We start from the raw sequence: 13105 nt of genomic DNA, 5'->3' as shown, positions 1-13105 counted from the left end.
AAAAAAAGGCGGGGGGGAGGTTTTGGGGACATTTGCTGCTATTGGCAAGGTTCATATTCTACAGTTCACAATTCAAGGAGTAAACCTTTGTATTCACCGCATCAGATGACACAATCTCAGAATTTGCCTGCAAGATCCAAAAGCGTTTGTACTGCCCTGATTTAGCAAATCCATATTTCATGCATTTGGTGGTGTAATCAACTAATATGTCTTGTGTTCCTCCCTTAAGCAAAACACAGAGAAATGAAATAAAACATTCAGGTTAACCTCAAACAGCCGACGTGTACTGGGGTGTGGGGGTGAGGGATGAGACATTTGTAGTTGAAGAACTTAAACACAAGGGGTAAAATCCTAAGTGTCTTATCTTAAAAATCAAGCAATATTGGACTGTAGTGGGTGGAGAAATTACTTCCCTCTGAGGAAATCATAGAATGATATGATTGATACCTGTCTCGGCAAGGCTGACTGCAAATGTTGGCCCCCACCCTGTACACTGAGAGCCAGCAGCATCCGCACTGTGATAACATTCATCTGCCCCCCACCCCTGGGTAGTGGTGGGCAGGAATTTGGTATTTGAACCTCACTACTGATCTGTATTTCCATTCTGATGCCCTGATATCGTTTCCTCCTCCCCAGTGCCCTAAATCCTAATGGAGACAGAAAGATTATTATTACTAGTATTATTTTTACCTTCAAAAAGATAGCCTGAAGATTCTGGGACATAACAGGTCAATGCAGCAACAATGACATCATCAGATGTTTTCACTAGGTGCTGCCTGTAACAGGGCCTGAACTTCCCACATGTGTCTATGCGTTTTTTACACATGTGTCATTGACTTTAATTCAGCATCAGCATTGAAGTCACATGTGGTAATGATAATAGAGCTAGAATTAATTATTTTTTTTGACAGGCAGAGTTAGAGACAGAGAGAAAGGTCTTCCTATTCCATTGGTTCACCCCCAAATGGCCGCTACGGCCGGCGCGCTGCGGCAATCTGATGCCAGGAGCCAGGTGCTTCCTCCTTGTCTCCCATGCAGGTGCAGAGCCCAAGCACTTGGGCTATCCTCCACTGCACTCCCGGGCCACAGCAGAGAGCTGGACTGGAAGAGGAGAAACCAGGACAGAATCTGGTGCCCCAGTTGGGACTAGAACCTGGGGCACCGGCGCCACAGGCAGAGGATTAGCCTAGTGAGCCACGGCGCCGACCTAATTATGTATTTTTATTGATTATGCATGAAAGGTCATTTTCTTCGAGAGCACAGACTGATAGTTCATCTAAACAAGCATCCTCTAGCCTTTTGTTTTTCCTAAGTATTTTTCATCTTTAGCCATTCCCATTCAAAGGAAGCCCGGCTACATTGACAGGAGCGCCTGTGAAATTCCCTTGGTTTCTCTAGGGGTTGTGGATGAGATTCTAATATACTTGCAGTTCATGGCAGGTGCATAATTTGAAGGAAACACAATTTGATGAAGACTTTAGCAATTAAAGAATCTATCTAAGCAAATGACCACACCGTGTTTGGAGAGTTGGAGTTTTTGCCTGTTAACAATGCTTAAAACAAAGGCCAATGTGTCAGCTAGCATCCTTGTACAAGTATAGACAAATCACTGCTTGAATCATAATCTCCCAAATATTGCTACATCAGAAAAAGCCAGACGTGGTCTATTAGTCAGAAATCCCAGTGCAGACACCAGGGAAGAATGTCCCCGGCTCCCGCATCTGTGGCTCAGACTTACCCTTGTCAGCTCATCCCAGGTTCTCCTCCTCCATAAAGGGCTTTTCAGCACTTGTCAGCCTCTCTAATTGGCTTACGACATATCATCAACTAGATCACAAATCCCTCCAGGGAAGAGACGTCAGTTCAGTACACAGAAGAGTCCCAGTATGTCCGAATGGGAAGTTGTAGTAAGGGGAAAGAAAGGCCACTCCAGGTTGTGACTTGCCTGGGATCTCAGCAAGGCAATGCCAGCGCCCAGGCCTCCCAGCCTGCCCCTTCCTTGTCTGCTATCTCACAGCCACCATCTGCTTACAATGTTTCATCCACCTCGATGATTTGATGCTTATCTTTCGAAGCCAAAGAACATCAATGATCCCGAGCCATGGATTGAAGGGTTAATTTACAAACGCAAAAATCATGCTTTGGAGTGGACTTCCATCTCTCTGTTGCCTTAACGTCTCCAGCTTCCTACTTGCTTGCCCAGACAGCTTTCGCAGAAGGCCAGCAGGGGGAGTATGACTTTGTGAAACTTCCATAGAACCAGTTGGTCAGAAACATAGCCCAGGGTGGGAAAGGCAGAGGTGGCTGGAGGAGCCTGCGTTTTGCATGTCTGAGAGCTTTGGGAAGTGCCTTAACCTTAGAACTCCATGAGCCAGGTTGGGAAAAAAACTAAACGCCTAACTGCAAGCCTTGTGAGACTGAAAAAGTAGGCGCTCATGGTTACAATTAACCACGTTTAAACACAGAGTTCTGCTGATCATTGCTGTGCTTTGCATAAAGCAGACAAAAGCAAAGGCAGGTGTGTGGAGCAGAGCGAATTCTGGGGACGCCCCTCTCCCGCTGATGCGTCAGTGGCCAGCAGAGTTGTGTTCATCTGGGAAGATAAATGTCAAAGCCAGTCCGACTCATGTATTCCTTAGCAGCAAATATCGATCCTGTGACATTGTTCAATTATAGTGACTCTGTTGCTGTTGTGCCAAATGACTGAGGTGTATTTAACCAATTTCAGTAAAGAATGAAGTACATTGTATGTACCATCGGATTGGCTACAGATCAGAGCCCCTGTGTGTTTTGAGCCGGTTCATTGGTTCAGTCACCAGGATTTATTAAGCACTTGCTGAGTCAGGTACCCTACTGGGTGCCAAAATAAAGATGAATTTTTAGAGTTAGAGGTATGCGGGTCCAAGTTTACTTCAGCTGCCTGCTAGCGTGGAGAATTCAGAAGTGATTTTACCACATTATCCTCACTTATCATTAAAACCATAGGGGTTATTATGAAAATTAAACGACAGCATACCTGAGCTGAGCACCTGGGAGAGGGTTAACTTTCATTCCCATCTCCATTAGAATGCTTGTGCTCCTGCTGGGGCTGCGGCTCACTAGTCTAATCCTCCACCTAGCGGCGCCGGCACACCGGGTTCTAGTCCCGGTCGGGGCGCCGGATTCTGTCCCGGTTGCCCCTCTTCCAGGCCAGCTCTCTGCTGTGGCCAGGGAGTGCAGTGGAGGTTGGCCCAGGTGCTTGGGCCCTGCACCCCATGGGAGACCAGGAAAAGCACCTGGCTCCTGGTTCCTGCCATCGGATCCACGCGGTGCGCCGGCCGCACTGCGCCAGCCGCACTGCGCCAGCCGCGGCGGCCATTGGAGGGTGAACCAACGGCAAAGGAAGACCTTTCTCTCTGTCTCTCTCTCTCACTGTCCACTCTGCCTGTTAAAAATAAATAAATAAATAAATAAATAAATAAATAAAAAGAATGCTTGTGCTCCTCACCTCCCAGCATCTCCACGTTTAAGACATCAGTGTCATTAACATCTTTAATAGAAAATTTGCTTTAGAAATAGGAGAGATCAAGGTGAAAGCCAGCTTTGCTGAAGGCGTTTGGTAACATAAATGTAGTTTGTTTAAAAGAGACACCCAGGGGCCTGCGTTGTGGTGTAGTGGGTTAAGCCGCAGCCTGCAACACTAGCATCCCATATGAGCAACAGTTAGAGTCTCGGAAGCTCCACTTCAGATCCAGATCCCACTGATGTGCCTGGGAAAAAAGCAGAAGATGGCCCAGGTGCTTGGGCTCCTGCCATCCGTATGGAGACCTGGATGGAGTTCCTGGCTCCTTGCTTTGGCTTGGTCTAGTCCTGGCCATCTGAGGAGTGAACCAGTGACTGGAAGATCTCTCTCTGTGACTCTACTTTTCAAATAAAATAAGTATATCTTTTTAAGAGAGAGTGAGGCCAATCAAGTAACTCAGGTTTCCTGGAGCCCCCAGGCTCCCTTCCGGAGTGTTCAGTCCACTCCCACCTCTGCCCGGGCCTGGTGACCATTGGTCATACTTTTTCTGTGCCACCAAGGTGAGTATGGAAATGTGTGATCCACTCCTCTAACCCAGAACTTGGTGGGATTATGTTCATTTTTTTAAAGATTTATTTATTTTTATTTGAAAGTCAGAGTTACAGAGAGAGAGAGAGAGAGAGAGAGAGAGAGAGGTCTTCTATCCACTGATTCACTCCCAGATGGCCACAATGGCCGGAGCGGCACCAATCCGAAGCCAGGAACCTGGAGCTTTTTCCAGGTCTCCCACGTGAGTACAGTGGCCCAAGGACTTGGGTCATCTGCTGCTACTTTCCCAGGCCACAGCAGAGAGCTGGATGGGAAGTAGAGCAGCCAGGACTCAAAGCAGTGCCCATATGGGATGCCGGTACTGCAAGCCAGGGCTTTAACCCACTGCGCCACAACGCCGGCCCCGGGATTATGTTCTTTGTGACCCACCATCCTTTCACATGCCCGGCCCTGGGGGCTGGCTGGTGGATATTCCCTCTTCACTGACACCGTTCTGCATCCAGACCAGCACCCCCGGCACCGGAACCTTGGACCCTCTCCTCGAGGCCAGCAAACTGCAGGGAGGGCTGAAGAATTCCTGACCTTCAGTCTCAGCCCTGCAAGGTTTCCCATCAGCCACTGTTTTGCTCCCATGAAGCACACTGAGCAGGCCTCCCTGTAAGATAAAGCATTTCTCCAGCTGCACCGCGGGCCTCCCGGGCTTGCCCAGCTGAGACTGAGAGGCCAGAATTCGCCGGGTGCATGCAGTTTGGATCTTCCAGGTGGGCGTCTGGCTCGCACAGTCTAATGGTGAGAAGCTCCTTACCTGGACTTCAGGGTTAGATGGCAAACCTCACTCTACAACTACTTAACAGCTCTTGCATGTGCCAACGTATTGCTTAGGAGAGACTGACAGAAGTCGTCTCTAGAGGAGCTACTGCCATTCTAGCACCTGCCAAACCATTGGTTTATGCTTCAGTATCCCATTCCATATTCATTACATCCATATTATATTGACTTGTAAAGGCAGAGATTCAGAGAAGTATATTTTTAAAAATTGATTTGGGAGGCTGAAAGAGATGTGAGGAGAGAAAGGTCCCATGTGGTGGTTCGCTCCCCCAGGTGTCCACAGCAGCTGGGGCTGCAGCCGGGAGCCTGGACTGCAATCCATGTCTCCCACCTGCATGGCAAGAACCTAGTTACTGTAGTCATCCCTGCTGCCTCCCAGAGTCGGAATTAGCTGGCGCTGGAGCCAAGAACCAAACCCGGGCACTTCAAGAGGGGACACTTGGTGTCTTAACCGCTAGGCTCAACGAGTGCCTGGTCTGAGAAGTAGATTTGTTGAGGGGGAAAAAAAAAAAAAAAAACAACTTCATGTGTTCACTCCAATAGTGTGAAGATGCTGGAATGAGGGTTATGTCTTATAACGTGAGCTTTCAGAATTAAGCTCAATTAACAGGCGTTCTCACAACCTCCTCTGTCATCCTGGGCAGGTCCCCTTACGTGAGTCATGGCCTCCTCACAGATGGTATCGCACCTCCTTCTGCTGTAAACTTTGGCAAATCGGATTCCCTGTTGCAAAGTGAAGAACTAGAGTACTCAGTAGTGTCTTCAATAGCTCTGAATGCAGAGTGTTTGTTAGGGTTGAACTAATTGATCTTTACCTTAAAAACAGATAATTCCATTACAAGGGTTTATCAAAAAGATCATGGAAAATGCATCTTAATTTTTTTAAATGTTTCATTTTATTTGAAGGGCATGCGCATGCACATGCATACACACATACACACACAGAGAGAGTGAAATTGCAGGCATTTGGGAAGTAATTAGTGGAAAATCAATCTCTCTCTCCTCTCCTATCCTCTATCTCCTCTCTCTCTCTCTCTTACTCCCCAAATGCCTACAACAGCCAGGAGCCCACAACTTAAAACAGGTCTTCCACATGAGTGGTAGGGATCCAACTACTTGAGCCCCTGGAATCCTGCTGCCTCATGGGGTGTGCTATAGCAGGAAGCAGAAGCAGAGCCAGGACTCCTACCCAGGCTCTCCGTATGGAATGCCCAGGTCCCAAGTGATGTCTTACCGCTGCGCCCAACACCCTCTCCTGGAAAATCAGTGTTATTAAAAACTGTGCATGCAAGTCAGAATTTGCTCTAAAATCTTGCATTATGTTTTTCCACAAACTTCTTCAAATACCCTGTGAATAGAAGGTATTAATAGAGCTTATTAAAAGTTTCCTTTAGATTCTTGAAAAATTATTTAACTTGCATTCTCCTTGGGATGATTAATTTAGAAGGCAACGGAATGCATAAATTCTGTTTGCTCACCCCTCCTTCAAATAGTCCCCCCCCTTTTTTTTTTGACAGGCAGAGAGAGAGAGAGAGAGAGAGAGAGAGAGAAAGGTTTTCCTTCCGTTGGTTCAGCCCCCAAATGGCCACTATGGCCGGCACACTGCGCTGGTCCAAAGCCAGGAGTCAGGTGCCTCCTCCTGGTCTCCCATGCAAGTTCAGGGCCCAAGGGCCTGGGCCACAGCAGAGAGCTGGACTGGAAGAGGAGCAACCGGGACAGAATCCAGCGCCCCAACTGGGACTAGAACCTGGGGTGCCGGCGCTGCAGGCGGAGGATGAACAAAGTGAGCTGCAGCACCGGCCGTATAGTCCACCCTTATAGTCTCTTGTTGCAGCTTAATGCAGGTGAGTTGCAGGAAGAGAAAAGGAGAGCGCATTGTGTCAAAACCTTGCCTTGAACAACCGATGGAACCTGCTTATAAGCAAAAGCAAACACAGAGTTCTGGTCTTCCCCTCCCAAGATGACTATGAAAGCCTCGTCACCTGCCAGTGATGCCCAGTCATTTCACAAAGTGGTAGGGAGCAGAGTGAATGCCACCCGAAACACTGAAACAAAGCCCCACTTCTCTACCCCAAGGCCAGTGCCTCTTGGCATTTTCTGATGACTTCTTTCCCTTCCTGTAAGTTTCTTGTCTTCACTCAAGCACTGGTTTCTTCATGAGTGTTTTCTACAGGACCCGAGCACTCCTGTGCACTGGGCCCGTGTGGGTGTTAGCAGGACCAAGGGGCACAGCGTGCTGCAGGAAGTCTCTGGTGAAGACTGGAAGACAGCAGGTGTGGCGACGGGCTCCTCTGGTTGCCGTGGCAGCCAAGGAGCCTCGGGTGCTTCACGCACCCAAAGGCGTGCTCTTGAATAGTTCACCTCCAAGATCTCGTCCGTTCCGGGGCTAGTGATTTATGAAGCTTATGCTTTTCAAACGAACCGCTTTATTGCTCCCTGCATTACCGGTCTAGTTTTGGTCTGAGCCCAGCTCCCTGGGAGCATTTTGAGTTATGGCAGAGATCACTGCCATCAATAGGTGCATGACATCATGGGGGACTTTGGGGCAGCAGTGTCAAAGGGTATTGATTAGAATTGAAAAGGGCATAGGCGGGAAGTTAAAGCTTCCAGGATAAAGTGCAGAATTGTTCCTAATGCTCACTCTCCAGTTTTTAATAGCATACAAATAGGAATTTTGACTTTTATTGGGTTGACATAAACACATTGGTCTTCAACAGTAGAGACTGTGTCTTTTATGTTTTAAACATTTATTTATTTACTTGGGGGAGGGAGGGAAGAAGAGGGGAAAGGAGTGAGAGAGAGAAAGAGAGAGAGAATCTTCCATCCACTTGTTTAATCCTCAAATGCCCACAACAGCCAGGCTGAATCCAGGAGCCAGGAACTTCATTCAGTCTCCCATGTGGGTGGCAGGAACCCAAATACTTGGACCATCATCATCTATCTCCCAGGTGCATCAGTAGGAAAATATATCATAAGCGCAGAGCAACCATGATTGGAACCAGGCCATCCAATATGGGATGTAGGCATCCCAAGTGGCTGTGCCACAGCACCCACTGTAAGACTGTTTTTAATCAAAAGTTGCCTGTAAATTTTTTGGTGCCTGTGATCCACTTACTAATCCAGAACCAGGTATATTAAATTCTGTCTTGAGTGCTGAGGAGGGCTGATGAAAATACTCTTCGCATTGGTGACAGAGTTTGTTGTGCAGGGCAAGTTGAAGGGCTGAAATGCACATGTCAAGGCCATGTTTGACATTCTGAGAAGCCCAACAAGAAAAGCTTGCTTCTGAGAAATGACCCAATCCCAGCACATCGTCCAAGCCCCGCACAGCGATGCTGCCGTTTTAGGAGTGGGATCAGCATTGCTGAATGGAGGAGGAAAGCTTCCTAGATTTGAAAGCGGCAAGTGAGCGGTGGTGATCATTAATCCACGAGCTGGTATGTGTTTTTAGGTGGGACACCCATCCCAGCTTGTACAGACAGCTCCTTGCTTAGCCCCCTGGGGCTGAAAGATGCACTCATCAAGGCTAAGCCCTGACATTTCACAGGAAGTGGTGCAGAACACAGCTTGGCAGCCTGTGTGTCCGAGTGTGAGGTCGGGGGCTGCGGACGGCTTGAATACAACCCAAGGAAAGGCTGCTCTTGCCACTCCAGCGAGCATGGCCTTTTAAGTGAAGCAGGAGCGAGTGTGCAGAATGTCCTCTAACGCGACATCTCACCAGGGCTGGCGGCTCAGAGCTTGCTGTGCCTGCTTAGCGTCTGTAGTCGGGTCCAGATGGATGTGAGTCAGATGCCCTCCTTGTCCCCAGGGGCTTCAGGTGGGGAGAGGCTGGACGAGAGGGCAGAGTCCTCCCAAAAAGCAAATGAGAACGCAACACGTGCCTGGTTCACTTAAGGGTCACTGGTCGCACTCCTCTTGTTTTCCTGTGTCAATTCTATCCTCCTGCTTAGAAAGAGGATGCTCAGAGAAAATATATCCAGGTCACACAGAAACCAAGAGTAAAAGGCCTCTGGTTTTGGCTAAGGAGTCTTAAGGATCGTTCCATTGCTTCCCCCGTTGCAGGTGCACACGGTTCTGGGTCCGGATTCAGGGGGAACACACTGAGCAGTAAGAACTGGAATTCAATTCGTGATCTCCCAGAGCAGTCACTTCTGTGTTCAATTTCAGAGTGGATCATTTCAGCCTTTTTCCCCCATCACTACAAGTGTAAAGCTCCCTCCAGTGTCTATCTTGTCATATTTATTTTACATTTTCTTTTTAAAGATCTTAAACATTCCTTTAGCTGCTGCAGAGAGAGAGTTTTATTGTCATTGTGCTTGGCCCCAAGAGTTTTGCAACAGAAGCCTGGAGCTGTGTGTGTGGTCCCAGCACCTAACAGGGCAGCCACTGAGCTGCTTTTGGGGGAATGGGCAGGAATGAAGAAGGCGGTGCTGAGGCCGGGCCGTGTCTGAATGTGGGATGCAAGTCCCTTCACTTAAAGTATTTGACAGTGCCCCCTCCTTAGAAAAACAGAAGCAGCCTGATGTTTCAGTGGGAGGCCAGGGGCCTGGGACCCCAGCCTCTTCCTGCTGTCTGAGAAGGCAGCACCGAGACCTTCTGTGTTTGTGAGTCTGATGGGAAGGCAACAGTGCCCGTCCAAAGTTGAGCTTGTTGTGCCAGGTTTCGGATCTGGCTGAGTTCTGGTTCATGCTAGAGTCCTAGTGTTTCTGAATGTATGCGCGCAAGTGTGTGTGTGCACGCGCGTGCGCCTAAGCTGGTGTATATCCAGATGAGAATACTTCAAAAAGTTTGTGGAAAATAGGATTAAAAGATAAATTAATTGTGGCGCAAAAAAATCTTTGCAGTCCATGCATAGTTTTTTTTTCCATAATACGCATTTTCTATAATATTTTTGATGATCTCCTAGATGGATTTTTTTTAAAGATTTATTTATTTATTTGAAAGTTAGAGTTACACAGAGAGGAGAGACAGAGAGAGAGAGGTCTTCCGTCTGCTGGTTCACTCCCCAATTGGCCACAACAGCTGGAGCTGCACCAATCCGAAGCCAGGAGCCAGGAATTTCTTCAAGGTCTCCCACACAGGTGCAGGGGCCCAAGGACTTGGGCCATCTTCTACTGCTATCCCAGGCCATAGCAGAGAGCTGGATCGGAAGTGGGGCAGCTGGGACTCAAACTGGTGCTCATATGGTATGCCAGCGCTTCAGGCCAAGGCTTTAACCCGCTGTGCCACAGCGCTGGCCCCTGCATGGATTTTTTTTTGCACCAAAATAAATTTGTGTTTTCATTCCATTTTCCCATAAACCTTTTGAAATCAAGTCATTTATGTTATCTAGACACAGCTGCACCTCTACGTAGGTTTGTATATATTTCATAAATAAGACATTCAAAACCCAAAGTGGTGTTTTAATAGAGTTAAAAGAAAAAAAAAAAAAGCCCTGTGTCTGCAGATTGGAATTCGGACTGGGTTACAGCTCCCGCGCTTGCCTGATTGGAGTTTGTGAGGCTTCGGCGGAGGTGAGCCACTGGTGAATGGAAAGCAGCAAAGAAGCTCTGCAGGCCGGATTCCTGGAAGAGCTCCGAGCCTGTGCAGCCACACCCCCATCCCTGGCCTGGCCCTTTGTCGGGGGCGACAATAGCCCGGAGCAGAGCCAGGCCAGGTCTGGTGGAAATGGTCTTTGCTGCCGCTGCATACCAGTGGGAGCTGGATGTTGAATAAATGAAAACCGGAGAGCGCTGGGCCCCGGCAGTGATTCCTCCTTTAATGCTTTCATCATTTGTCCCAGCTCAGCCTCGCCTGCCTGATTCCAGCACGCAGGAAGGAGCTCCTGAGTGGCACTTCATGCACTCGCTCGCTCTCCTCTCCTGTTGTTCTTGGCCCGTGGGCTGCGTGCATATGGTTAATCAGAAAATTGTTATAAGTCAGTTGTCTCTAATATTTCAAAAACAAGCTAGAGAGGCCATAAAATCCTGCTGGCTAATACAGACTACCTCTGTGTTATGAAACAACACTAGAACGTGAATAAAAAGAAAGGGGAACAGGCGGTAACATGCAGAGATGTGTTCTAAATCCTAGGGAAATGAGGACCAGCAAGTGCTAGGAGGAGAAGGGAAGGCTGGCAACACGGTGAGGTTTCATCTGAGTCCACGCTGTGGGTGAGCTGATGATTGAAAAATATCTCAGCCTGAGATAGGAGAATTGACCCTTGGTGCAGCGGTATTGGCCCAGAAGAGAGAAAACACTCAGTTGCTCTTGGAATCTTTAAATATGGTACTTTGGTTGCAGCTGCAGAGAGCTGAACACTTGAAATCAGTAGATTATTTGCATTTTTAACTGGAAACTCAAAATGTTTCCACCAGGGGGCGCTTTGCCCCAGAGAGGCAATTCTGCAGAGATTATTTTAGTTGAAGGTCTGGCCTTTAAACCATCTCATCAGCCCCAACTAGGACATAAGCCCTAGCCACAGCTCTCCTTGTTTCTCCTTAACACAAATGCTGCATCCTGGAAGCATTTTCACTAGTAAAGTGGTCTACATAGGTTTACGTGGTGTTAAACTCTTCCATCCTCAACAGCCGCGTGATGTAGCGAGCTAATAGCTGTCCAAATACACGCCTAGTAAGAGAAAAATCACCGCTGTGTCCACAGAAGGACCCTGTTAACGAAATACGCTTCCTCTTCCGCTGACCAAGACTTGACTTTCTATTTCTCTTCAACTCGTCTTTACTGCACTTTTTATGCAAAGAGGGTAGAAGGAGAGGGCTCTGTCACTGACACGAGGGCTCCATCTGACTCTCTCGCTCTGTACAAAATCGGCCTTCTCTATTTGATAGCCTGTCTGTAAGGTTACCTAGGAATGAGATGCTTTTCTGAGACCTCTTCCAAAATTAGACTCCAGTTAGGAAATCCGGTTTCCAGAATGAGAATGTTCACCCAGAACTGTTCATGCGTATGTGGGTCCAACACATAGATCAATACCGACAAATAGGGATATTGAACACCTTGCCTTTTAACATTTTTTTCAAGAACTAGTCTTTGGCTTAAATGATTTCTTTTTGGAAAGGGAACTGGTTACTCTGCGTGTGTTTTTTATGCATCTGGCATGCCACTCAGCTACTAGCAACCTAATAAAGGCATGAGACATGAAGGAGATGGCACAGACTTAGGAGACGCTGGATTCTGTTCTGGCTGTTTCAGACTTTGAAGACAGAGAAGGAGGTGAGGTGTAAGACGCTGAGAGTGTGCCTCTGGGGGACAGGGACACGGGGCCTTCCTTGCACGGATCAGTAGTCATGGACCGTGTGCAGCAGGCCACTTGGAGGACGCACGGAAAGAGCGATGTAGACTGAGGACAAGGGTCACATTGGCAGAGGCGGAAGGAGTAAGAGATGTGAACAGGGGATGATCAGTGAGCAGGCAGATGCCGTGGAGTCTCTCTCCAGACCAGAGCCACAGAGCGGGAGCTGCTGCGGGTCCTGGGGTCCTCCCCACCTAAGCCTCCCTGCTGCCCCTGCTCAGCCACCTCTCTTTGGCCTCAACACAGACCTCCCTGGAGAAGAGGTAGAAATATGAGCACCAGGGGGCGCTTTCTTGCAGAGGCCAAGAGTGGACCAGGATCCTCAAACCACAAAGGAGCCCCCCACCCACCCAGAGCAGCTTCCAGCGTGTGTCATTTCCAAGGGGAGGGAACATTCCAGAGAGGAAAGGCAGCCCCCCAAGACCAGAACAGTGAGGAGGATGAAAAGGAGAAGCCATTATGGCTGCCAGGACTTCCGTCTCTTACCTTGGCACATGGAAACTTCGCCCACTGTGCCCCGGCCCTGAGCAGCCCTGCCTCTGGGAGCGGTTCCCCGACGTGGACCAGGCCGGTCACTTCGGCTTTTTTTTTTTTTTTTGTCAGGTCGGTCCATCGAGGGGATGGGGCACTCTGGCAGTTTGCCGCAGCACTCCGTGTTTGTTAGGAATACTTGGTGGTTTCCCCCAGTGGCGGCAGCAGCTGGGCAGCTGTGGTTTCAACACGTGGGGGATGTGGCGAATTCCCCCGGCGGCCAGCACTTAGTCCGCCGCCCAGGCAAGCACTTCCTGGCCGCGCGGTGGTTTCCAGAAGGAGGTTTCAGAGTGAATGGAGAACGAATCCATGCGTGTCCACTCCTTGTTCCCCGGGAAAGACACTTTAACTCCTCTGAAGCCAAAGGACATTGTAACATCCCCAGAGTGAGAAAACCAGGCTAC

The 13105-nt window shown here is 48.7% G+C and overlaps 1 protein-coding gene and 1 long non-coding RNA gene across 7 annotated transcripts in view; one reads left to right on the top strand and one right to left on the bottom strand.

The window, feature by feature from the left end:
- The window catches only part of ATXN1 (ataxin 1), a 451390-nt gene that overhangs the window by 345286 nt on the left and 92999 nt on the right, over positions 1 to 13105 (top strand). The window lies entirely within an intron of this gene.
- The window catches only part of LOC138849697 (uncharacterized), a 57627-nt gene that overhangs the window by 44006 nt on the left and 516 nt on the right, over positions 1 to 13105 (bottom strand). Inside the window, exon 2 of the long non-coding RNA XR_011388747.1 lies at positions 1 to 13105. This exon is cut by the window's left edge and continues 44006 nt beyond it. This is a non-coding gene — a long non-coding RNA (uncharacterized lncRNA).

This window comes from Oryctolagus cuniculus, chromosome 5, assembly GCF_964237555.1.
Source record: "Oryctolagus cuniculus chromosome 5, mOryCun1.1, whole genome shotgun sequence".
NCBI classification, from domain to species: domain Eukaryota; kingdom Metazoa; phylum Chordata; class Mammalia; order Lagomorpha; family Leporidae; genus Oryctolagus; species Oryctolagus cuniculus.
This window is presented reverse-complemented; position numbering and strand designations above follow the sequence as displayed.